Source organism: Budorcas taxicolor, chromosome 18 (assembly GCF_023091745.1).
Source record: "Budorcas taxicolor isolate Tak-1 chromosome 18, Takin1.1, whole genome shotgun sequence".
Lineage (NCBI taxonomy): Eukaryota > Metazoa > Chordata > Mammalia > Artiodactyla > Bovidae > Budorcas > Budorcas taxicolor.
This window is the reverse complement of record NC_068927.1, coordinates 7769641-7793081: the sequence shown is the minus strand read 5'-3', so window position 1 is coordinate 7793081 and position 23441 is coordinate 7769641. Positions and strand designations below refer to the sequence as shown.

Here is a 23441-nt window from a genome sequence, read left to right as displayed (position 1 = left end):
GTGAGAACAGATCTTTTGTGAATGAAGATGAAAGGGCTGCATTTCTGAGTTTCCAAGAAGGCCAGCTTGACTGTAAGAAATCAAGTCATCCAGATACTAGGAAAAAGTGATTCTTTTACTTAGATTTCTGTAAAGGGAGCAAACATGATACTGTCTGTGGTTATAAATAACCCACAAATTTCACTCAAATGTGACAGCCTGTTCCCTGATACAGAGCTGGGATGTGCTTCATAATATCCCTTTGAGAAAACTATAGTCAATATATGTTGATGGTATTCTCTGAGAAATTTCAGCAACATATCAGCTGCTCAAAATTTTTGACCAGAGATTCCATTTTTTAAGAAATATTTTCAAGAAGAATAGTTTCACATGTAGAAAGGAAAAAAAAAGAAAAGAAAAAAACCCACTTCAACAAGTATCTTATTTATAATGTTGAAAATTGGGAACGTACTCTTGCCTGGAAAATTCCATGGACGGAGGAGCCTGGTAGGCTGCAGTCCATGGGGTCTCGAAGAGTCGGACACGACTGAGCGACTTCCCTTTCACTTTTCACTTTCATGCATTGGAGAAGGAAATGGCAACCCACTCCATTGTTCTTGCCTGGAGAGTCCCAGGGACGGGGGAATCTGGTGGGCTTCCGTCTATAGGGTCGCACAGAGTTGGACATGACTGACGCGACTTCCCTTTCACTTTTCACTTACATGCATTGGAGAAGGAAATGGCAACCCACTCCAGTGTTCTTGCCTGGAGAATCCCAGGGATGGGGGAATCTGGTCGGCTTCCGTCTATAGGGTCGCACAGAGTTGGACACGACTGACGCGACTTAGCAGTAGCATGCCTAATCCAATATGAGAGCTGAAGTTAACTGAAGTTTGCCATTAATAGTGAAAAGCAACAAGAAAAATACAATTATGAAAAATAAGGTAATGGAGCTTTCGACATAGTTGCAATGGAAAGAAGCAGGCTGTCAAGGTGTCTGCAAACGATGTCTGGAAAAATCTTCCTGCTTTAATTTCCTTATCAGTAAAATGGGTATAATAATATCTATCAGACAGACTAGTCATGAAGATGAAATTGACACATGTAAACAATAAAGATACAGCAACAACAATGATGGCTGAACTATCCAAACAAATGAAAACCTAAGTATAGGGAAAACAAAAAGAGCCTGGAAGGAAATACTTCCAAGTCCTAAAAGTTTTAGGTTAGGGTGGTAGAAGCAGAAGAGATTTTCCCTTCCCTACTTTTTGCTTGTCTGTATATGTACTATTTTTATAATGGACAGAAAGATAGATTTGGAACAAGTAACTCTGCTGTCCAGGGGTTCTTGAACATTAGGGTTGACAACAATCACCCAGGATGCTTGATACAAAAGCAGATTCCTGGGCCACACTCCCAGAGATTCTAATTCAGTTGATTGCAATCTCCAGTGTAACTCAGGAACCATATTTCGAGAAATACTGTTAGAGTAAATTTCAGACAGACTAACAACTTTTGCACTTACACAGGGGTTTTCATACTGAGTTTCTCTGGGCTCTTGAGGATTCCCAAGGGGTGAAGAAGAGTTCACATAAGCAGAAGTTGGGAGGCTTGCAGCTTCCCACTGATACACAGTGGCCGTCCCTCGTATCTGTTGTATGTGTTAGATTTTGACAAAATATTCCTTGTGTTTTACAGACTCTGCATCAACAAACCAGAATCAGAAACCTTAAAGACCATTTCATTCTCTTTTCTGAGTTCAGAATGGAAATGATTACATCAGCATCTGATTTTGAATATAACTTTGGGTGGAGGGAAGCCTAGTCAAGGTTTTTTTTTTTTTTTTTGGTTCTGTTTCTCAGCAAGAAGTTTCAGATATGTGGATTTTAAAGATGGCGGTGCTGGAAGAGGTTGTTTCTATTTTTCTAACGCTGGATCAGAGACCACCAGTAATCTCTTGATGTATACTGGCTTCCCCTTAGCTGGAAGTGGCTTCTACGTTTCTCATTTCTGCCCAAATTCATGCTGGAAAACAGCTACCCATATTCTGGCTCTGGGGAGATGCATTTGAAAACAAGAACTCAAAGACTCAGCATGTACTAAATCCTAGGATTATGTTGTTGGATGAATATACATGCAGACTCAAGGACTTGCAGGATCACTCAGGAGAAGGGGCCCCATGAGGATGATGATGATAAGGAACAAAGCTTAGCTAAATTTTATCACTAAAAACTACAACTTCAATAATAATAATCATACCCAATATGGGTAAAGCATTTGAACAAATTAAAAAAATGTTCAACTTGAGAAAAGCACCTCAAAATTATTGCAGGTTGTGGAGATCTAGATGAATGTTGTGGCTTTCCTCTGCCCTAAGGGACCCAACCCTCTTTCCAGCATGAACTTTAGAACCTGTATTATGGGGCCACAACAGCAAGGTGCATACCGACAGAATGTTCTCCGTGTGGAGGCCTTGTCTCTGCAGGAGGCAGAATGGCTTTGCAGAAAATGTGATCTTTAACAGAATACGATGAATGATTGTACTTTGAGAAAAGAATGACGAATGAGTGAAAGGAACTAGTGAGCAAGCCCAAGCAAGGCTCTGCCACGACCACCCAATGAGACCATACAGAGAACCAGACCCAGATGGGGTTGCAACGCCACCGACCACCGTCTCCAGGGAGGCAGAGCTCCCACGTGCCTGGGTGGGGTCTGCTTTACCTCTACCACCCGAAATGTTATGGACTGGTATTTTCACGCCAACAGGTCGATTGCTTGAGGCAATCAAGGGATCCACTCCAAGAAGGACCCAAGTGTGGTTTAGGAAAACCAGCAGAGTTACTGGATGCAAGCTGAGCCTGCCTCAGGATGAGAAGGCTGGCAGAGGGCCAGAGAGGCCCTCTTTGGACTTCAAGGACATGAAGCAGACCAAAATCCCAGGTCTTGAACCAGAGAAAATAAAATGAACCCAGGTTTGGGTGCATGTTGAGCCCTCCCAGGTAACAGGGCTCTGAGAGGTGAGGGGAAGGGAACCACGCACTCTCTTTCTGTTTTGATACCCTCTCGAAGGGCAGAAGCTGCTTTCTGGCCTCCTTTTGGAGTTGTGCACCAACCCGAAACCTAAAATATATGTCCTCTGAATTAAGAAGAAAGGGACCCTGTCAGGCTGTCAAGATGCACCCAGGGGATGCATGTAGTAAGAACTCACCCCAATTAACAAAGCTCCTGAATCGAACAAGCACACATTTGATTTAAAACTATTAGCCTGGAAGAGTGTGCCTATTTGACCATCAAGGACATAAACAGCTGGGAAAACAAAGGGCCAGGGTTCTCAGCCACATTCAAATATGGGACACTCCCTCAACAGAAAGAGCTCTGAGTATCACGGGACGCAACGTGGTAGAGTTGGCAGGAGAAAGGGGTAACCTGCTCTGACCACGCTTTGTCAGAAACTTCTGTGCTCAGTGAGAACGCTACTTGAAAAACTTCCCACAGAGATGACAATAACCTCATGCATCTCTCTCCCCCAATAAGATTCTATATGTTTTAATAAAGAATCACCAGTTTAATAAAGAGAAAAACTTAATTTCTGTGGCTTAAAAAAATTGTAAAAAAGTTTTGTTTTTTAAAACAAAACAAAAAACCATGATTTTATTACAGTATCACTTTGGATGTTGCTTAAATCCCTAAGCCAGGTTGCTCCCCGGATGACTGACCTTTGTTTTTTTTTTTTCGGCCTTGCTGAGTGGCATGTGGGATCTTCATTCCCTGACTACGGATCAAACCTCCAGCCCCTGCATTGGAAGTGTGGAGTCTTAACCACTGGATCGCCAGGGAAGTCCCCTACTGATGTGTTTTGCTTTACTGATCATGACCTGAACTTTCGGGTCTCCCTCCTCCTCCATTCTTGGAGGAAAGCCCTGCCTGCTGCACCAGTCCAAACCTTTCCACATGGCTGCCCGGCTCATGTGCCCAGGAGCCTTGACCGTTAGCGCCCATTCAGGATTAAGGTTGCAGCTCCACACTTGAGACCAGGGGGCTCCCCTCCTCGAGGGGAGGGGTGAGTAGAGATAGTCCGTCAAGAGATCATCCCGGAAAAGCATCTGGACTGATATGTCATTTCCACAGAGAGCCAAGAGGCACATTTTGCTGGATAACATTTCATAAGCTCAGTCTGCATCTCAGTTATCTAAGTTATCCTCACTTAAGACCCTTCCCGTTTGGTTTCTGACAATAAAACAAAAAACAAAAAAGCAAAACCAGATACACATTCCTAAGAACAGATGAGAGCGCAGTGTTCTCCTGGAGCAGGTGTTGGTGTCAGGGTTTCTGAGTTTCCTAAACACACGCATACCAGGCCTCCCCTGCCTTGGTTGTCAGGGATAGAGCTTAGCTTTTCTCTTTGGGGTCAACCGTGCTCGTTCTTGGGAAGATGGTCCTTCTGCAGGACCAGTCAAGAGGCATTAGGAACATGCTGTGTTTCTTCAGGGATAGGAGGCAGATTCTTTTCATGGTAGACGCTTCAAGATAATTCTAGATGGTTAAATATTAATACCAGAATTAGCATGCCTTGAGATACATGACTTAAAGGTTTGGGTAACTTTTTGACTGAAGTCAAAGTGAAAACGTTAGTCGCTCAGTCATGTCTGACTCTGTGTGACCCCATGGACTGTAGCCTGCCAGGCTCCTCTGTCCATGGGATTCTCCGGGCAAGAACACTGGAGTGGGTCACTATTCTCTTCTCCAGAACTTTTTGGTTATTTAGGGGGAAAAAGCTGGAAACAACAGGCTTCTGAATGAATCACTCTAGTCACTTGGGCCAAGGTTAGTTTACATATGGTACTCACCTAAGTCTAACTAACTAGTACTCCTTACCAAAACCTGGGTTAACCCCAGATAACTAGTCCTTCTTCCCAGCTTCTGTGCTGTCCCAGCAGCAAAGACATGAGCTCTCTTGCTGACCACATGCTCTCATTTAATTAACTGCTGTTTTCTATTTGCACGTTGACATTTAGAAGATTCTTTATTTTCTTTTTTCAGAAGCCCATTTACTTCAATATTGGCTGATAACAGCGTCATTCCCATTAGTCCTGTTTAGTAGTGTTAAAAAAAAAAACCTCAAATAAAGATTCTATTTCTGGGACCCTTTTCCTGCCAATAGGTTGTGATAAATAAGCCAGCCCCAAGTTCCTCGGTTTACTCAAGTATGAATGACTACAGTAACGTGTGAACAAGACAGAGATGTAAAAGCTTTTTAAACCAGAGTTTAACAAAAAAGGCCGTCTGTCAATGAAATAAAGCTGTTTTGAATGTGTTCCCAATCATCTGGCTCCTTTGCTGGGAGCCCGTGTTTGCTTGGTGGTGATTAATGGGAGGCGTGCACGGCCTTCACGGAGTGCGAGAGGGGACCGGCAGCTCCAAGCGGCATTCATCACGCTCACCGTCGGGCAGGTGCCGCAGGCCGAGGCGCTCTTGATTTTCCGCACCCCAGGTCGTGGGGTTACCTAGCTGCACCCTCTTCTGCCCTTCCTGGAGTGGGAGGTCACACAGGTCACAGCGGGTCATGGCACCGTTTCTTTCCTGGTAATTTATCTGCTCTGCACTTGCCTCATCGGATGAGTCTGAAACCTACCAAGTTGTGACATGTATGAAGAACGCTGGGGGACTTCTGCGGTGGCCCAGTGGCCGGCACGCTGTGCTCTCAATGCAGGGGGCCCGGTTCCATCCCTAGTCAGGGCACTAGATCCCACATGTCGCAACTAAGCGTTTGCCTGCTGCAACTAAAGATCCCAAAGCAGTCAGATAAATAAATAAACAAATGAATGAATGAATATTAAAAAATAAAAAGAAAGAATGTTAGTGTGCGTGGTAGGTGCCAATATAGAAGGCGACCTTACAAGGGGGAATAACACAGCTGATCTCTGCAGGTGGGAACTGAAGGCAGGTGAGCATCAGCTCCAGGGAAGCCCTTTTCAGCAACATCCCCCTAGCTCCTCTCTCTCTTGCCTCCTGTGCTTGCGATGTCTTCTGAAGATCAAGTGAGTCAGAAGACAGAGGTGGTCCACGTCCTGACTTTGCCACTTATTCCTGGAGGACTTGAGCAAAGACAGAAACACCACCCCTGCCTCAGTTTCCCCAGAGGCATCATCATTCCTACCCCTAAGACGTCAAGGTTTCAAGTTAGCGAAGCTATGAGAAGCACTTGGCGCTGTCCTGGCATTCTCAGGCTGTCCATAAATGTCACCGGTTACTGGGGCTACTATTTTTATAAGGGTGACGGAGATGTTCACGCAAGGCTTTCTCCTCAGTCACCCTTATCAGATTCCATTAACATGAACGGCGCATCTGCGCAGGGTTAAGGAATCTTCCACCGCCACCCTCTGCCTCTCCCGGGGTGCTGCACTGGCAGCTTTCAGAGCCAGGGTCTGGCCGTGGCCAATGCAAACACAGGAAGATCAGTTAGGAAATCCGTGGACTCTGCTTTTGCGTAGGTTCCTATCTCAAAGCTAATTACGTATTGGCTCGCTTCAAGTCCTTCGCTGGGATTTCGGCAATTCCCAGGAGAGGGCTCTCTGATGAGGCTGTCTTCCTTGGAAAGGGCCAGAAGGGAAGAAAGGACTTTTCATTTGCAGATGGCTTCCAGCACTGAGTTCTGCAACACAATTCAATTCAAGCTACACAGTATTCACAAGCACTTTGCTGTGCTGGACAGGCACTGTTGTAGGCGTGGGGAATGGAGCTGTCACTGAGTTTACCTTCTAGCAGGGTAGCTTAGCCATAAATAAACAGAAATGTACCATGTCTGCAAAGGAAAAAACAAAACAAAACAAAACAAGGTAGGAGGTACCCCAAGAGCATGAAGGTAAAAGTGTTATGTATGGTGGGTGTCCAGGGAAAGTGTCCCTAAGGGGATACTTGAGCAGAAACCTACAGGGAGTGAGGCTTCTCAGGACTTAGAAGAACATCCCAGGAGGCAGAGTTGCAACAGTGGAGTTTTACGGGTGTGTGTGTGTGTGTGTGCGTGTGCACTCAGTCGTGTCCAACCCTTTGTGACCCCAAGGACTGTGACCCACCAGGCTTCCCTGTCCATGGGATTTCCCAGGCAAGAATCCTGGAGTGGGTTGCCATTTCCCATTCCTGGGAATCTCCCCAACCCAGGGATGGAGCCCAGGTCTCCCGCACTGGCAGGTGGATTCTCTGCCACGGAGCCACCTGGGAAGCCCAAGTTCACACGTGGTAGTATGTATGTGTCCATCCATGTACTCTCCCAGATCACCCACCCTCCCCTTCCCCCACTGCGTCCAATGTCCACTCTGTATGTCTGCGTGTCTATTCCTGCCCTGCAAACAGCTTCATCTGCACCCTTTTCTACATTCCAGAGGCTTTTAGAGCACACACACGTCTCTGGCTCCCTGTCCTCTGATGGCCTGGCTAGAACCATCTCCAGGAGAACCTGGGTTCTCACTCTCCCAACATTCTCATTAACTGAAACCTGCCATTTGTTTGCTTCTGCACTTTTCTCATTATCTTTGGATTTCCTATTTAAAAATTGATTCAGCCTGTGAAGCAGCAGCTAGCACCAGGCTCTTTAGGCTTTCCAACTTCTTAGATCCCACAGAGATGGAAGCTGGTGCTATTGAGAGCTATTTTTACTCAATTTTCTTCTGGCTCCTAAGGGCTTATGCATTTCTTCACAGAGGGTTTTTTTTTTTTTTTTTTTTTTTGAGGTACTGGGGACCGCAAAACCCCACTCTCCTGGGCAGGATTCGATGCTTCTATTGATGGCTTAAAGGCCAAAGCAGGCCTGAGTCTATTTCTAAATCAGTTTTTGGAATTCTCCACTTGCTTTGCCAGATGTTCCTGACAGGGCACCAACCCTTTAGGCTTTGGTTTTATTTCTTGGTTTTGTTTGATGGTGATCGTTCCTTCTAGAGCCCAGGCCGAGTTCATCTGCATAGCTTTGACTAACATTCCAGATGGGCAACCTCTGCTCAGAATTCAGCCTGACGGCAAGTGAGGGAGCCAAGATAGAGACGCAAAGCAAAGTATCTGGATTTTGGAACCAAAAAGAAGATCATTCTTTGAAAACAGTGTTAAAGAGAACAGGGGCACCTCGGGGTAGGTAACTAGAGCTGAAATGCAATGGTTGCATCTTATCCAAAATGCCTTGAGGTCCGCTCCACATATTGTAAGCACCGTAAAGACTCCCCACTCTGTGTGCTTTGCCAACGTGAAATCTTCATTGCAAGTAGGGAAAGGCCCAGAAGCACCTTACAGGGACCTACTGGGGGCCTGGGCACCACACCACACTTAAAACACTGTCGTGGTTTATCAGCCTCCCATACCCTCCTCCCCTTCTGCTGCTGCAGTCAACAAGCGGCTTACCTGCCAAACCCAGCTAAAAATAGACTCTGCGTCTGCAGCCCATCAGCCATCTCTGGCTGATGCGGGTGGGTAATTGACCTTCGGAGCAGGTGGAGAGCCAGAAATTTATTTTTTCCTGGATTGAGGCTCAGTTGACTTAAAACAGATGTTCCCTCAGTACCGATCTGATGTTTATAATGGAAATACGACGGAGCGCCATTCCAGAGACTATTGGAAGCCAGACGGGATGATGGGGGCGCCTGAGTGCACCGGTGCTGAAGGGGTTAAGTCAAGCCACCATTCTCCCAGGGCTGAAAAACCAGGAGGTGCCACTGGAGTGGGGACCCGGAAATGAAGCTGTCACTTTGTATTTCCAGGTTTGCAGAAAAGCCTTTTTTTTAAAAAAAAAAAAAATGTAAACATTCATTTAACTAATTTAAAGTTGTCATTACTCTCCACCCCTGCTGTTTTATATCAGATTATTCCTAAGTGCTTGGTGAAGAATCCCATAAAGCCGCACTCGATTCCTCTGCAGGGGATAATCGCATAGTTTGCGCTGTGATTTACACCGTGTGGCACTGGGAAGTGTCCTCAACTTGGAGCAGCCTCGGTTCCTGGGCAAACAGTGGCCGCCTTCCCCACAGAAATAAAATTCCAACAGTCCCTCCACGACGATGACAGGTCTCCATTACCTTTGCTCCATCTAATGGCAGATAATTAAAAGCAGCTCAAAGCGCACACCGGAAGGTATTGGGCATTTTGCTCATAAACAGAGAATGCAGGAAAGGAGATGTTCCGTGATGGTTCTGAAGCATGAAGATGCGTGGATGGTCCTTTCTGGCTTTCTTGCTCCATCCTCTCCCCGACCTTGGGTTTGTGCAAAGCAAACTGAAAGGGGTACTTCACCCCTGCAACCTCCAGTTGCAGCCCCGCCTGGAAGGGCATCAGGAATCACACTATCCCCACCTCCCCTCCCCCCGCCTTGGAGACAATTCTTCTAAGGGAGAGAGAAGCTTGAAAAGTACGTGGGCATCATTCTGAATCCCAGCTTTGCCATGAGGATAGATCCCCTTGGTCACCCACATTCCCTGCATGCGGTGGGAACAGCAATCTCTCCAAGGAAGACTGCTCTGACCTTGACCAGAGGTGAACATATCCACAGAGCCCAGCACAGCCCCTGCCTGGGAGGCGTATTAGCTGTGATCCAAACTGCTACGGGTGTGCTCAAGACTGTAACAGCAATCTTAAGCAGCCCAGAGCAAAATTCGGACGTGGGCAGTTTGTTTTCAGGGCAGCTGGAACTTATATTTCTGTTTCTTCCCTTTCACTGTGGGCTCCTCACTCCCAAGAACCCACACTGTCACGGATGAGCATCCAAGTGGTTCCAAACACACCTGTCTTCTGACCCAACTTCTGTGTGTCATGCTTACTAAATGCACTGACTCTTGTCTAAGCATCAGCAACCACGAGGGACTGCATGTGTATTCCGACAGGTACAATTTGCATTTTACCAGAGACTCAAATGCTTTTAACCGGGAGTGGCAAGTGCCTGGTGTGCACAGTCCTCCCGTGCTCAGAGCAGCCATCCCGCATGGACTGTGGGAGTCAATCCTGTCTCTGGAGGCTAGACCAGACTTCAGAGTCTTTCTTAGCATTTCTGCTGGTCAAGACAGGCTGCGGATTGGGCACACAAAATGAAACCTGGTTATCATGTTTGCCTTAACTTAAAGGCATAATGAGAGATTCTGAATGGGGACTGAGGAACCTCAAGGTCCCACCTTTGCATTCGAGAGGCACGTTCCCTAGAGGGGTCGTGCAGTATACCAGTTTGTAGTCAGAACAGCAGATTGAGTGCTCTGCCTCTTACCGACTGTGTGACCTTCAGTGTACTCCGGAGTCTCTCTGCGGTTGTTTTTGCATCAGTAAAACCATAATATCTATTTCACAGTTAATGAGTGGATGCAAGTTTTTAGAAGGGTCCTTGCCCCACAGTAAGCTCTGATCAACCGATGTTACTTGTCATAATGATCAGTCACTATTCCTCAAGTCACAGCACACACCCAGGCCCCTGAAGGCACCTCCAGAGAGGCTGAGAATCTTAATAACACAAAGAATGCAGGCTGAGGACTGACAGTGGCCTCAGTGGTTACATTAAACAAAAGATGAGACAGTAGGAGGTTGGTTTGTGATTTCGCTTACAAAGCGAGACTAGGAAGAACTCCTCAGATGCCCAGTTGCTTTTGAAGAAAGTGAAAGTCGCTCAGTCATGTCTGACTCTTTGCCACAGCATGGACTGGGGCCTGCCAGGCTACTTGTCCATGGAATTCGCCAGGCAAGAATATGGGGGTGGGCTGCCGTTCTCTTCTCCAGGGGGTCTTCCCAACCCAGGGATTAAACTCAGGTCTCCCGCATCGCAGGCGGATTCGTCACTGTCTGAGTCACCAGGGAAGCCCTATTTTTTAAGAGGTATTTTTTAGTGCTTTTCTTTTTGGTTTGCCGAGCCGCAGGTAGGGCTAGTGGTAAAGAAACCACCTGCCAGTGGTCGAGACATAAGAGATGTGGGTTTGATCTCTGGGTTGTGAAGATCCCCTGGAGGAGGGCATGGCAACCCACTGCAGTCATTCTTGCCTGGAGAATCCCATGGATAGAGGAACCTGGCAGGCTACAGTCCATAGAGTCACACAGAGTCAGACACGATTGAAGCAGCTTAGCACAGAAGGAAGGGAATAGTACTGCTATTTATTACCAGTCAGTAATGGTCAGACGAAACGAGATTCTATTGATACTAAGCACAAATTGAAACGAGCCAGGTGGCACAATCGCTGGGACAATTAGAATTGCAGGAGCTACAAAAAGCAGGGACATCCATGACCCACGCTGTCACTTCGGTTTACAAGGTTCTCACCAGTGACAGGCAGGGGCCGAACGTCTCGGCCGAGAGGGAAGCACGCGGTGAAACTCACAAGGGTCTGTGCTCACAGTGTAGCGGGCGGAATGAGCACTGCAGTTTTCTGCATTTTCCAAAACTATTTTTGGAAATTACTGCAATGAGGCTCTTACTGAGTTCAAGGAAATGAGCTAGCATGGAAATCAGGCTGGGTTTGTTTTTCATCAAGTGTAGGTGAGGGTTGGGGCAGTTGACACAGGAACAATGACGGATTAACTGCACATCTGGTTTGTATCCAGAAATATAATCGGTTTGAGCCTGCTTGGTCTTCGTTATTTATCAGCTTTGTATTTAAAAAAAAAAAAACAGAGAGAGAGGAGAGAAAGAATAAAATGGAATCTATTCAATAAAGAATTGCCAAGGACAAACTTGAAATGAATGAACTCTCAGTGTACAAAAGCAACATTTCTGAGAAAAAGGAAACTGAGCATGATAAATTACTAAAGTTGTTAATAAAGCTATTTTTGCGTGGGTGGAATAGTCCAAAGTATTTTTAAGCAGCGAAGAGGTAATGTCTTCGAAAAATGGGGTTGGATTATTAAGAGAACAACGTTCATATTGTTGTGGGGTTACTCGTTTCTCAAGGTCTCCATGTCTTTGTTTGGTTAAGAATATTGTGAGCCAGTGCCAAATTCTCAAATACTGTTCAGTTTCTACTTTATAGTTTGCAGATACCAAACTCAAACCCATACTGGTGAGCTGGTCGTTAAGGTATTTGGGACAAGGTAGCTGAAAATATTGTGCATGTTCTCACTTAAGCAATTACACAGTAGATTAAGGACGTCAACAGGAAGGTGTCTTTTATGCTGTATTTTATGGTTAAACGGTGCATTTCGGGATGACAACAAACTGTAATCGCACATTCATGTAATTTTAGGATGAAATCAATTTCTTGCAAACACAATTATTGTTACATAATTCTCCCACCTGTTTATGACTCCCCTGAATTAAATTAAAATGCAATTTTACATTAACTTAAAATGTCATTTTAGAAGGAGACATTTCCTATAAACCTCCACACTGATAACAATCTCCCGAAATCAGCGTGATTGACAAGAAACCATAAATCTGTTCAGCAGTTTGGGATCAGATTTAAGGTGCTCTGTGCCACTGTCAAGGCTCAGTGACGCCAGGTTTTGACATGTCCAAAGTGTTTGGAGACAAGTAAGGCCTTTTCTAGTTGTTCTGTAAATAGAAATGCCAGAGCTAGCAAAGAAAAATATATTGGATCCCTAGTGAAATTTTGATTTCAAATATATAACAATTCATTTTTTTAGTTTAGAATGAGATACTTTTTCATTTAAGTGTGCCCCCCACCCCCACAAACTACACGGAGCGTATTGTACTGAAAGCGAGAGAGAAAAAGAGGCTAACATTTTAAGTATTGAATAAAATAATATTCCAGTGTGAGTATGTCCCATGCAATATTTGGGACATACTTATATCTAAACAACGATCCACTGCATATCTGAAATTCAAATTCCACTCGGTGCTCTACATCCCCATTTGAAAAATCTGGCAACCCTCTCCATAAACCTCGGTCACAGTGGGGCAGCAGAGGTGGGGCTGGTCTTGCTCTTTTGGATCCACACACCTGGCCCAAATCCAGGTGTCTCCTGCAGGCCCACAGATACTGCTGGGTAGGCCCACAGATACTGCTGGGTAAACCCACAGATGGAAGTTAAGCTCAGCCAAAATAAGATCTAGCTGATTGGTTACATAAATCTTATGCCTAGGGACAGTTTTCCTTCCAGGCCAGATTTGTAAAGGTCAAGCTATTTCCATTCACCGTGAAGAGATGGGAATTTCTTTTTCAACTCCGCATATTAAGGGTGACAAACTTCTTTCCTCTCTGCTTCCCCTTTCCTTCCTTTTCTTGCCTTCCTCCCTCCTTCCCCTCCTTCTTGCTGCAGCCACCACCCTCCTCTGCGCGCACAGAATCTTCAGTTGCAGTGTGTGAATTCTTAACAGCAGCAGTTGGGATCTTTGGTTGTGGCATGTGCTGTTTAGTTCTTTGACCAGGGATTGAATCCCGGGATTTGGAGCATGGAGTCTTAGCCACTGGACAGCCAGGGAAGTCCTGATCACTCATTTTCAACGAACAGTAAAGAACAAAAATCATGCCATTCAGAAACACTTACTGTGACTGAGCCAAACGTGAAGCCAAGGGCAACTTGTTTTATCCTCACAGCAGTTCTGGAAACTAAGCATTTTGTTTTTCTTTCGTTTTATATGGAGACTACAGAGGCTCAGAGAGGCAAAGCAAGCAGTCCGGCGTCACACAGCTTATAGGGGAGGCAGTACTTATGTCCGTGGGGCTCTCTGTGTCCAGGTGCTGTATCCTAGACCTGTACAGAGCGAGGAAGGAGGAGTACGAAAATTAAACGCTTTATTTCTACCCTGGGAAGAGACATGTTTCCAAGAATCACCTTTTTTTTTTTTTGGCAGACGGAGCTCTGTCATCACTATGCAAAAAGCATCATGAACATGAAAAAGAGCGAGAGAGGAGGCAGATGCAAAGAGCGATTGGAGCGCTCTGGCCATTCATAATGATGATGTATCTGTATTTCCAATAATGTGGAGAGATACTCGTGCCACGTTAAGAACACGGAAAGAATGCAGATGCTCAAACAGGTGAGGAGACGAGGCTCGTAGGACGCGGCAGAGCTGGGATTCGAGGCCAGGACTTCCCGACTCGGGCTCCAAGGTCTCCAAGTATCGCCTGCTTAGTCCCCAAGTGAGCTCCCTGGGAACGCAGGCCACAGATTAACCTGTAACAACGCCTCAGTCGGTTGGCTCCACTGGTACTTGTTTAGCAGAAACTGGGGGAAAAAAACCCAACTTTTTTGCTTTCAAGGAGCAAAAGACTTTTGCTTGTGTCTCCGAAAGAGTCACCAGGCACCTGAAGGAAATGAGGGAGAGAATGCAGATCAAACCTTCACAGAAAACATAACTGCAGTTACTAATGGTGTTTATAGAAAAACTCTCGCGAGAAAGGGGCCTGAGACTGGAACAAAACACACCAAACTAACACTTAGTGAAAACAGTGGGCGAAAATGCTGTGGACAGTGAATGACAGTGGTCTTCTTGTCTTTCTGATAATTTGGGGCAATTGCATCCAAATGCTAGTCCATTGATTTCCACTCCCATCCGTGCCCCCATGCTGGGTGAGCTGGCTGGCACAAACATAAGTTTGCTATGGGAAGATGGGCAACGCACTCAGAAAGAGATCCAGGCAATTCTGCTGCCACCATTAAAAATGGAACTAAAATGCCGCCCCGCATTACCCTCGAAAGAAAACACTCTCAGCGTGAAACAGAACCCACTCCAGCACTCCCAGGGTGCCCATAATAGATTAGTGGGTTAAGCTCTTCAATTCAGATCCCCCTGGCTGTAAAAACCAGTTCTGGCATTTTCTAGAATCCTTTGTATTTCCCCTTCACATTTGTGATGCTGAGCAGGGATACTGACAGTGATGTTTTCAGCAGTGATAGATGATCAATATCCGGTCCCTATGAGCATGCCACTGTACTCTCAATATTAGCACCACTTTTTTGTAGGCTGGAAGTGCCCAGCGCATCCAAAAGCCTGTCGTTGGCTTTGAACGATTCCTATGGCATTTGAGAGGAAGTAGACCCTTTCTTCCTTTAAAGAGAGCCGAGTTCAGCTCTCCCCCATGCTTTCAAGGTCATAGGCCTTAGCAACCAAGATTTGTTGAGTCAAAGACACATAGCGAAGTGGGACCACAGCCCAGAGAGGCAGCAGAGCATTGCCTGGAAGTGTCTGGGGACGCTGTGTGTCGTCACAACCTGGGGAGAGGGTACCACGGGCATCTTGTGGGTCGAGGACAAGCATGAGGCTCAACCTCCCAGGACACGCAGGGCAGGCCCACCACGAGGAGCTGGCCAACCCCAAACGTTGAGACCGCCTACAGGAGAATCTTGGGACAAAAAGTCAACTGAGTAAGCTTCTAACACCTTTGCCTCCTGAAACCCTCGGCCCCAAATGAAGCACACCTACCCTTAAGCTATAGGACAGGGAGCAGACTGCATTTGGACACTATTCTGTGCATAATCCAGGCTCTTACTTGCATTACAGGCATTCTTTGATGAATGTGACCATTTGCAGAAAAATTCACCTTTCTTCAGGGACCCTACTTCCCACTCCCAAGTTTTAAAGTTCTGGGGTTCTAAGAATGTGGAAAGAAATGCTATTTTTCTTTGCGTAGTGAGCATCTCATGAGTTGGTACTGAAAGACTAAAGAGAGACAGACTTTGGTAAAAAGATGGGTGAATACTGAGAGGCAGTCTTACAAGATAAGAATTCAGCGGGGATAGCGGTTTCTTCTTTTTTCTGGTAGGCTGAGCTGTGCTCAGCTATGCTATTACAATTAGTAATTCTACAATTAAAGCCTTCTATTTCATGGGAAAGATCTGCTAAACAGAAGATCAGGCAATGGGTCAGAGGATGAAAGAATTACCAACGTGGAGTTCCAATATTTATGAGAAATTTACATCTGGGAGAACTTCTCTCTCTTAATCCCCACTTCCAAAGGGAAAACCATAAAGTGAATATAGATGAATAAAGAGCAAAGTTGAGGCATCCAAATCCATAAGTCTAAGAGTTTTAGGAAAGGAAAAACCTTTGGGCTTCTACAGATACTCTGCATTCCCATAAAATAAAGAGACTACTTCCAAAGGCAAAATCACACAATGAAATTCACTGTTCCTAATGGCTTGCTTTGTGGTGGGTTAGCTCTGCCTGCTCAGTTTGCTCTCACTACTCGGTAAGAAAAACCCAAAAGATGGTATCTTAAGACAACAGCAATTTTTTTTTTTTTTGGCAGAGGGGGTGTCTCAAAAATCTGCATTTTGGACAGGGCCCTGGGGTGGCAGATGGGGAGTGACTCATCTCGGACACCCAGTATCCAGGGCCTGAACTGGCAGGACTCCCAGCGGATTCCTGGGAAGAAGGCCAAGCACCTCATTCGCCATAAGCCCTTTCTACGTGGTGACCTTGGGCTTCCTTTAACATGGCGGCTTCCGAGTAGTCAGACTTCTTACATGGTAGCTCAGAACTCCAAGAGCAGGTATTCCAAGATACCTGGGCGGAATCATAAGGCTTTCTGTGACGCGGCTTTAGAGAATCCGCTGCGTCGTTTCTGCCACATCCTAGTTGCCAAGCAAGTGGCTAAGAGCAGCCTAGAACCAGAGGGAGAGGAATTCAACTCCACTTCGTAACTGGGAAGTAGCAAAAAATTTGCATTCATCTTTAATGAATCTTAATGTTAATTCAGCTAATATATAATGTTAATCCGAAAGCCTGGCTAAAACATAAACCATAAAATAGAAAAATAGGCTGTGCCAGGGTAATCTCTGTTACTGTCTGCTTTATTCAAAATGAAATGGTGAGCATTTAATTGAAGAGCTTTGTTTCTTTTGCCTGTTGTATCTCAGACTGATTCTTTGGCCTCATTATCACTGGCTACTGTTGGACATTTATGCCATTGTAGATCTTTGATGAAATACATAAACTCCACAGGAAAACTGTTTTCAGGGCATTTCATCTGCCTATAATTAAGAGGAAACAGATTACATAAACCTTCAAAATAGAGAAAATCTCACTTGATATTTGTTGGAATTTATTCTAATTCTAGAACTTTCTACTGCATTCTATAAAGTCTTTGGATCATTTTCCACCACCCCTTACAAATCTGTAGTTAGTTCCAGAAAATAATCCTTTCTGTTTCTCAAATCTAAAATTCCAGTAATTGCCTTTGGAAGGGTTTCTCCCTACTGTCATCTTAAAACAGAAATCACAACAAAAGGTTTCTTCCCCCCTTCTTTAGGAAGCCACTGAATACTTTCTACAAAAGACTGAAATTCCTAAAATGCCAAGTAAGAAAGATGAGGAACAAAAACAGCCAGGGGATATGTTTTGCAGTCCTAACTAAAACAATAGCGATTTAAGTAGCTATCATATAGACACTTGATGAATCCTTTTATTATCTCTGAAAGATTCCCCGCTGTAGCATGCTTTTCTGGGTAAAGAGCTAAATATTGGGACATGCAGCTCATAATTATGTCAGCCTAACCACAGCTAACACTGACAGACTAAAACACTAAAGATTTTACACAGCGAGTGCAGAATACAGCTTCTTTTATTGCCTCAGAGAGCAGGTATCAATTATAATGAGGTAATAAAATTTGCAGCCAGTGTTCCTGTCCTTCTCTGATTTCCTCCCCCTCCTTAAGATAATAAGAGCAGAAAAAGGAAGGGGAAAAAAATCCTCTTAGCTCTAACTTCTCACTGATTCCTTGAAAGCTCTCACTTTGGTTGGAGTGCCATAAAGCTGTGTGCTTCCTTGGGTTTTCCTGCTGGCAAATTCTGCCTTCCTAAAGTAGAAGCTGCAATTTCCTGCAGCACACCTAACAAGTCAGATCGTCCTGGTCCCTGGATTAATGGTTTTCATTTGCATAACTGCAAGTGGAAGGTGGCCCTCCCAAGCCGGCAACCTCTAAGTGGCACTTACTGATGAGATGCAAAAGCCTCTAAAAGGGTTCTTCAGCCTAAACCAATTTGTAAAGTTGTTTTGTTATTTCAAACATTAAAAAAATTAAAGTGATCGGGATATAATTAGATTAATATTCATATCTTCCAAGTTGCTTTAATTCTAATATTAAAAAGATTAAATATCCACTCAGAGGATTAAGCAAAAAGTCAAGTGGTAGCAACACATTTACATTACCTTACTGTGCAAATTATAAACCTAATTAATCTAAAGTTTCCTACAAATTGAATTGGATATTCATTCACAGGCTATGCTTTAGGTACTTAAAATTCACTCCAGTTTTGTTTCCTTAGTGTGTGGGGCAGCAGGGCCACGCTTCTGTGATGGACGAATCACATTAGAATGGCTTCATTTGGGTTCTAATTGGTGGAAATTTAATCCCAACATAAATTCATGGAGGCAAAAAAAAACCCTAAAGGCTTCGTAATTATGTATGTGTGCAATTATAAAACACGCTCCGTCCTCCTCGTCTAGGTGCTGCAGATAAAATCCCAGAAAGCAATCCAGGTGCTTAAAGCTTTGAGTTCGTGTTTGCTCCTTATATTGCAGAGAATATGGCAGAAAGATTTCATCCTTGTTGTTCATATTTCATAACTGAAGATCTAATTACTTTGGTCTGCAGCCACGTCCCCTCCACCCCAACCCGCCTACTGGTAGGCAGTCAGGCATGAGGGGGCCCGCCCTGTCCTGGATGGTCCATCTTTCCCTCCCCCACCTGGACGCTGGTGGGCAGGGCACGCCCAGAGGGCCTTCCTCCTGTGGTCTAGGACCACTGCTAGGTTTCCAGCGCATCAGGACCAGGCGAGATAAAACGTCCAGCGCAAGGCTGGCGCAGGCGCACCAAGACCTGAAAGGGGACTCAAGGAAAGCCAGGGCTCACTAGGCCCTATCTGAAAATAAATTAGCATCGATCGGTCCTGTCATGGGCTTGGCTCGGGTGCTTATGGGCACACGCCTGCACACTAGGGGAAGTTACAGAACCTAAAGCTGTCAATCAACTTGTCATTCAAATGACACAGGACGCATGGAGGGACCCCCACTCTAAAAAACCCATCTACCCCACTGCAGGGCCGCTTCTGGTTCCCAGACAGGCCCCTCTCACCCCTTCGTGGGAATGTGTTTTCACTGTGCTTAATGACTGCGTATGCCTCTCCAATTAATTCCTTCCCTCAAGAGGGCAAGAACCGAGGAAATCATTATTCCATTATTCCACTGACAAAGTACCAAAGCCCCGAAAATATCATAGTCCCATTGTCTCCCTGAAACTGGTGGGTCAACTGTGTTGATTTTAGGCCAAGTCCCACTATATTAGTATTGATAATTCCCTTCTCGCCATCCAGTGTCCGGGCAATGGAATGGCAATGACTCTACCTAGGCACTTCCTGTACGCTCCACTCTGTGTTCAGTGCTTTCCCTGACTACTGGAGCCAACTGGTTGTCACGGCTTGCAGGGTCTTAGTTCTCTGCCCAGGGATTGAACCCAGGACCTCAGCAGTGAAAGTGCAGAGTCCTAAGCCACCAGGAAATTTCCAAGACACTCAGGTTTTATTGCAGCCTCCGATGCATAATGCAGAAATCTTCGGCGACTCCAGTTCCCAAGAAAAGCTTCCTTTACCAGAGTAGACTAATATTTATTCCTCTCAAGACAAGTTTTCCTTCCAACAGATTCAAACGTCAAGCCGCACAAATATTACTTTTTCAGCATGAAGCAATGCAAGGAACAGGACTGGAATTCACGCCCATTTATTTTATTGTGGTGATGATAGCAGATACGATGGCTACGGTTTCCTCAGGAATACTCCTGCTCTTAGTGGTAATGGGAAAGTTTGTGGCGTGTGATTCGGGTGAGTGTCCAGAGTTCACGAGGAACATTCAAGGCTGCTAAGCTGGACTGTAACTTCACATTTCTCCTCCACTGCCTAGCTTTTTGTGGAACTTAGATTGGCGAGTACAGGTGCTAGCCGTCAGCTCACCTGGGAGAGCCCATGGTGAGAAGCGTGCCAGCCCATCTTGTGTGTCCTGAGGAGGGAGACGCGCTGGGTCTTCAGCAAGTTCACTCCACCCTCATCTCCCATCTCTGCTCTTACCCCCACAATTCCCCAACAAGTTTTGCCAGATTAGTCTTTTTTTTTTTCATTGTAAATCAAATCACATCACTCTTGTTCTTAGCAGGCGTGAACAGCTTCTTGCTCAGTTTAGATACAAACAGAAGGTCCTGCTGGACTCCCAGACTCGTGGGAGCCGTGCCTCTGCTGCGTCACCCTGCAGCGTCCTCCCGCCCCGCGGTCTGCCGCGTGGCTCATCTTGGGCCATGGAATGTGGTGGGAAGCATGGGTCTGCCAGTTCTGAGAGCAGACCTCAAGAGACCTTACGTATTGCACTTGCCATTTGTGCTTCTGTCCCTGTCAGGAGACATTTACACCTGCTCTAGCCCAGTTGGTTCCAGGAGACTGCGGATCACGTCTGAGGTGTCACGTTCAGCCTTGGGCAGAAGCCCCAGTGGATCCGAGGATGCTCGAGCAAAACGACCGACCTGTAGACCCAGAAGGAAGTTCTGCTGGGTCTGGCGAGGCCAGAAGAACAGCAGGGCCAGGTCCTGCCCAGCCCTGCTGGGCCGCATTGCTTTATGCCTCTGATACGGGCATGCTCTGTTATGCAGCAGCAGGAACCCCAGTGTTGGCCTGCGATCCACTTTCGAGGCTCACAGGAGCTACTCCGTTTCATTTCCTGCCAGAGTTCCAGCATGCTCTCTTTCTGACCACGCTGCCTCCCTCAGCTCCAACACGACATGCTTTTTCCCGCCCTGGAGTCTTTGCCTGTCCAGCTCCTCCACTATGGAGCCCTCGCGTCACTCTGCCCTCTTTCCCCTGGCTGCTGACTGCTCACTATTCATCCTTCAACTCATCAGTCATCTAGGAGAAACCCCCCTGAGAGCACGCCATACACTCGGCTCCCTGGTCACTCGCTATGGAAAGTCCCCAAGGAAATGCAAATATGTTACAGATGCACACAATACTGACTCCCCTTGGGGTGTTGGATCTTTGAGGTGCCAACTCTGGGCAGCCTCATGCATTTAACTCAGTGGTGCTGAACAAATTTTTTGTGTGGCCTGGTGTGAAAAAGTTGGCAGGTGCCGTTTATATGAGCATGGCTTACTTCTTTCATATCATTTACCACAGTCTAAAATTATCCTTTGGCTTCAAAACACTAAGTGATTTGCATACGCTGTCTGCCTCGATCCACTAGACTACGGGTTGGCAAAATCCGGCCCTCTGCCTGTTTTTATAAATAAAGTTTTATTAGCACATATCCATGCCCACCATTTACGTACATGGCAGCTTTCACACTACAGTGACGCAGTTGAGGGTTTGAGACAGAACTTGCTTGATCCACAAAGTCTAAAACATTCACTTGCTGTTTTTGTTTAGTTGTCAAGTTGTGTCCTGACTCTTTAGAGACTATAACCCACCAGGCTCTTCTGTCCATGGAATTTCCCAGGCAAGAACACTGGAGTGGGTTGCCATTTCCTTCTACAGGGGATCTTCCCGACCCAGAGATGGCACACTGCGTCTCCTGCATTGACAGGCAGGTTCTTTACCACTGAGCCACCACAGTTACTCTGGTCCTTTATAGACATAGTTTGTTGATTGTTGCATTAGATTATAAACTGTCAGAGGATAGAAATCTTGTGCCTTTGGGTCACTTTTGTATCTTGTGGAGCTAGGATGGCAGCTGTCACCTAACAGGTCCTCAGTGTATATTCGGCAATGGATGAATTGGGACTCTGGCAGACATGGGTGTTTAACTCCCATCTCCAAACATCAAGACAGCCACAAAGCTGGTGACCGCAAAGTGTCCCTTGGACTTCTTGGGAAGAAAATACCGAGGCTGCCTCCACCAATGGCAGGGGGAGTGCCTGGTCTGCGTCTGCAGCGTCCAAGACAATTTGAAAGTTTGAAGAAATGAGGAAAAACTCAAAAGTTCAATTTCCTCGAATAAGCAATTGATGCTTTAGAGTATAATTATCAGGAAAAAAAGAAGGGGGGGGAACCCAACCCAACACGTTGTTTAGCATATGTTATGTTAATGGCAGGTTAGGATGGCCCACTGTGCATAATTTAGACAAACAATTGATACCAAATTTTAATATATATATGTGATTACTGCTACAGAAACCCAACACCACGACAAAACACAGGAGGGCTCATAATAGGTGCATGCGAACTCTGAAGGCCTAATTACATCATGGGGGAGGGGAAACAGAGGCTGCTGAACCAAGCAGAACACGGGGGTAATTTGCAAACAGGTAGAGCGGAGGTCCAGGTGTGCGGCACGTGTGTGGGGCTGCGGGGGCTGGGGGCTCCAGCTTCCATCTGGCTTTGCAAGGATGGAGAGCTTCAGGATCACTTCCCTCAGCTGAAAACATGACCTCCAAGCCCCAGACAGGGCAGCTCCTTCATCGCCTGCCCTCCGGCTCAAAACGAGAAAGCTGAGGACCAGCTTTTCCAAGGAAGTTTCTCCCTGCTTCCTCCAATTAAAAAAAAAAAATGCTTTTTCCACGTCTGCGATTTGAGACCCTTTCCTCTGGTATCTTGGCGTGATGCCCCTGGAGACCTGAGTTCCTGGCTCTTGAGAGAGGCCCGTCTAGAGCCTTTCTGACCACTGGACTGAAGTGTTCACGAGTGCTTTCCGGTTAGATATTCTGTAAGTGACTCTCTTCGCCCCGCAGCTCCTCCGTGGTGGGGAGGTACTGAATCGAGGTGACTGCTCAGTAGTTCCGGTTCTAACTACAGAGTCCATGAATCTGAATCACTGAGTTGTCAGATTCCGTCCCGCTCATCAAGCAGGACTGCAAACGCTTATGTCGCGGTCACACCATGCTCCGGCGTCGCACCCAGGCAGTGAGACTGGGTCACCAGACTGCACCCACATGTCACCAAGCACCAGCAGCAGAGCCTCTCTGGGAGGCGCCTTGGCATCTGAGTCCACAGCAGACAGACCAATGACAAAACAAAAAAGTCATCAGGGTGGACCGAGGAGAAGGTCACCAAGCTCTGTGTCATCTCGCATGCCTCCGCTCCTTTAAGCGTGGAGAGAAGGCATACCTATGGGAGTCTGGGTTGTAATGGGTTGAGTTGTGTCTCCCCCAGATTCAAGTCCTTCCCAGAACCTCAGCATATGACCTTATTCAGAAATAGGTCTTCTCTGTTTTGTAGATGTGAAATTAGTTGGGACGGGATGGGAGGCCCAGTGGCCTTCAGAGAAGAGGACGAGAAACCCAGGAACGGAGACGCAGGGGGAATGCCCATGTGACGACGGAGCAGAGACTGCAGTGGTGGGCCCACAAGCAGAGCAGGGTCGAGGGTGGCTGGCACCAGCAGAACCGAACAAGAGGGAACGGAGGACGTCCCCCCAGAGCCTTTAGAGCAGAGGTCCCCAACCCCAGGACACACCCCGGTACCGGCCCACGGCCTGTTAGGAACCGGGCCTGCTGAGCAGCAGGCGAGCGAGTGAAGCTTCCTTTGTGTTTACAGCTGGGCCCCATCGCTCGCATCTCCCCGGTCCATGGAAAAACTATCT

The 23441-nt window shown here is 46.2% G+C and overlaps 1 protein-coding gene across 3 annotated transcripts in view; it reads right to left on the bottom strand.

Moving 5' to 3' along the window:
- The window catches only part of WWOX (WW domain containing oxidoreductase), a 915589-nt gene that overhangs the window by 123573 nt on the left and 768575 nt on the right, over window positions 1-23441 (bottom strand). Inside the window, exon 9 of one of the 3 annotated variants that reach the window (XR_008200887.1) lies at window positions 13432-13638. The exons of the other annotated variants lie outside the window; for them this stretch is intronic. The gene's annotated coding sequence lies outside the window, so the exon portion shown is untranslated. The remainder of the gene's footprint in view (window positions 1-13431; window positions 13639-23441) is intronic. 3 annotated transcript variants of the gene reach the window in all.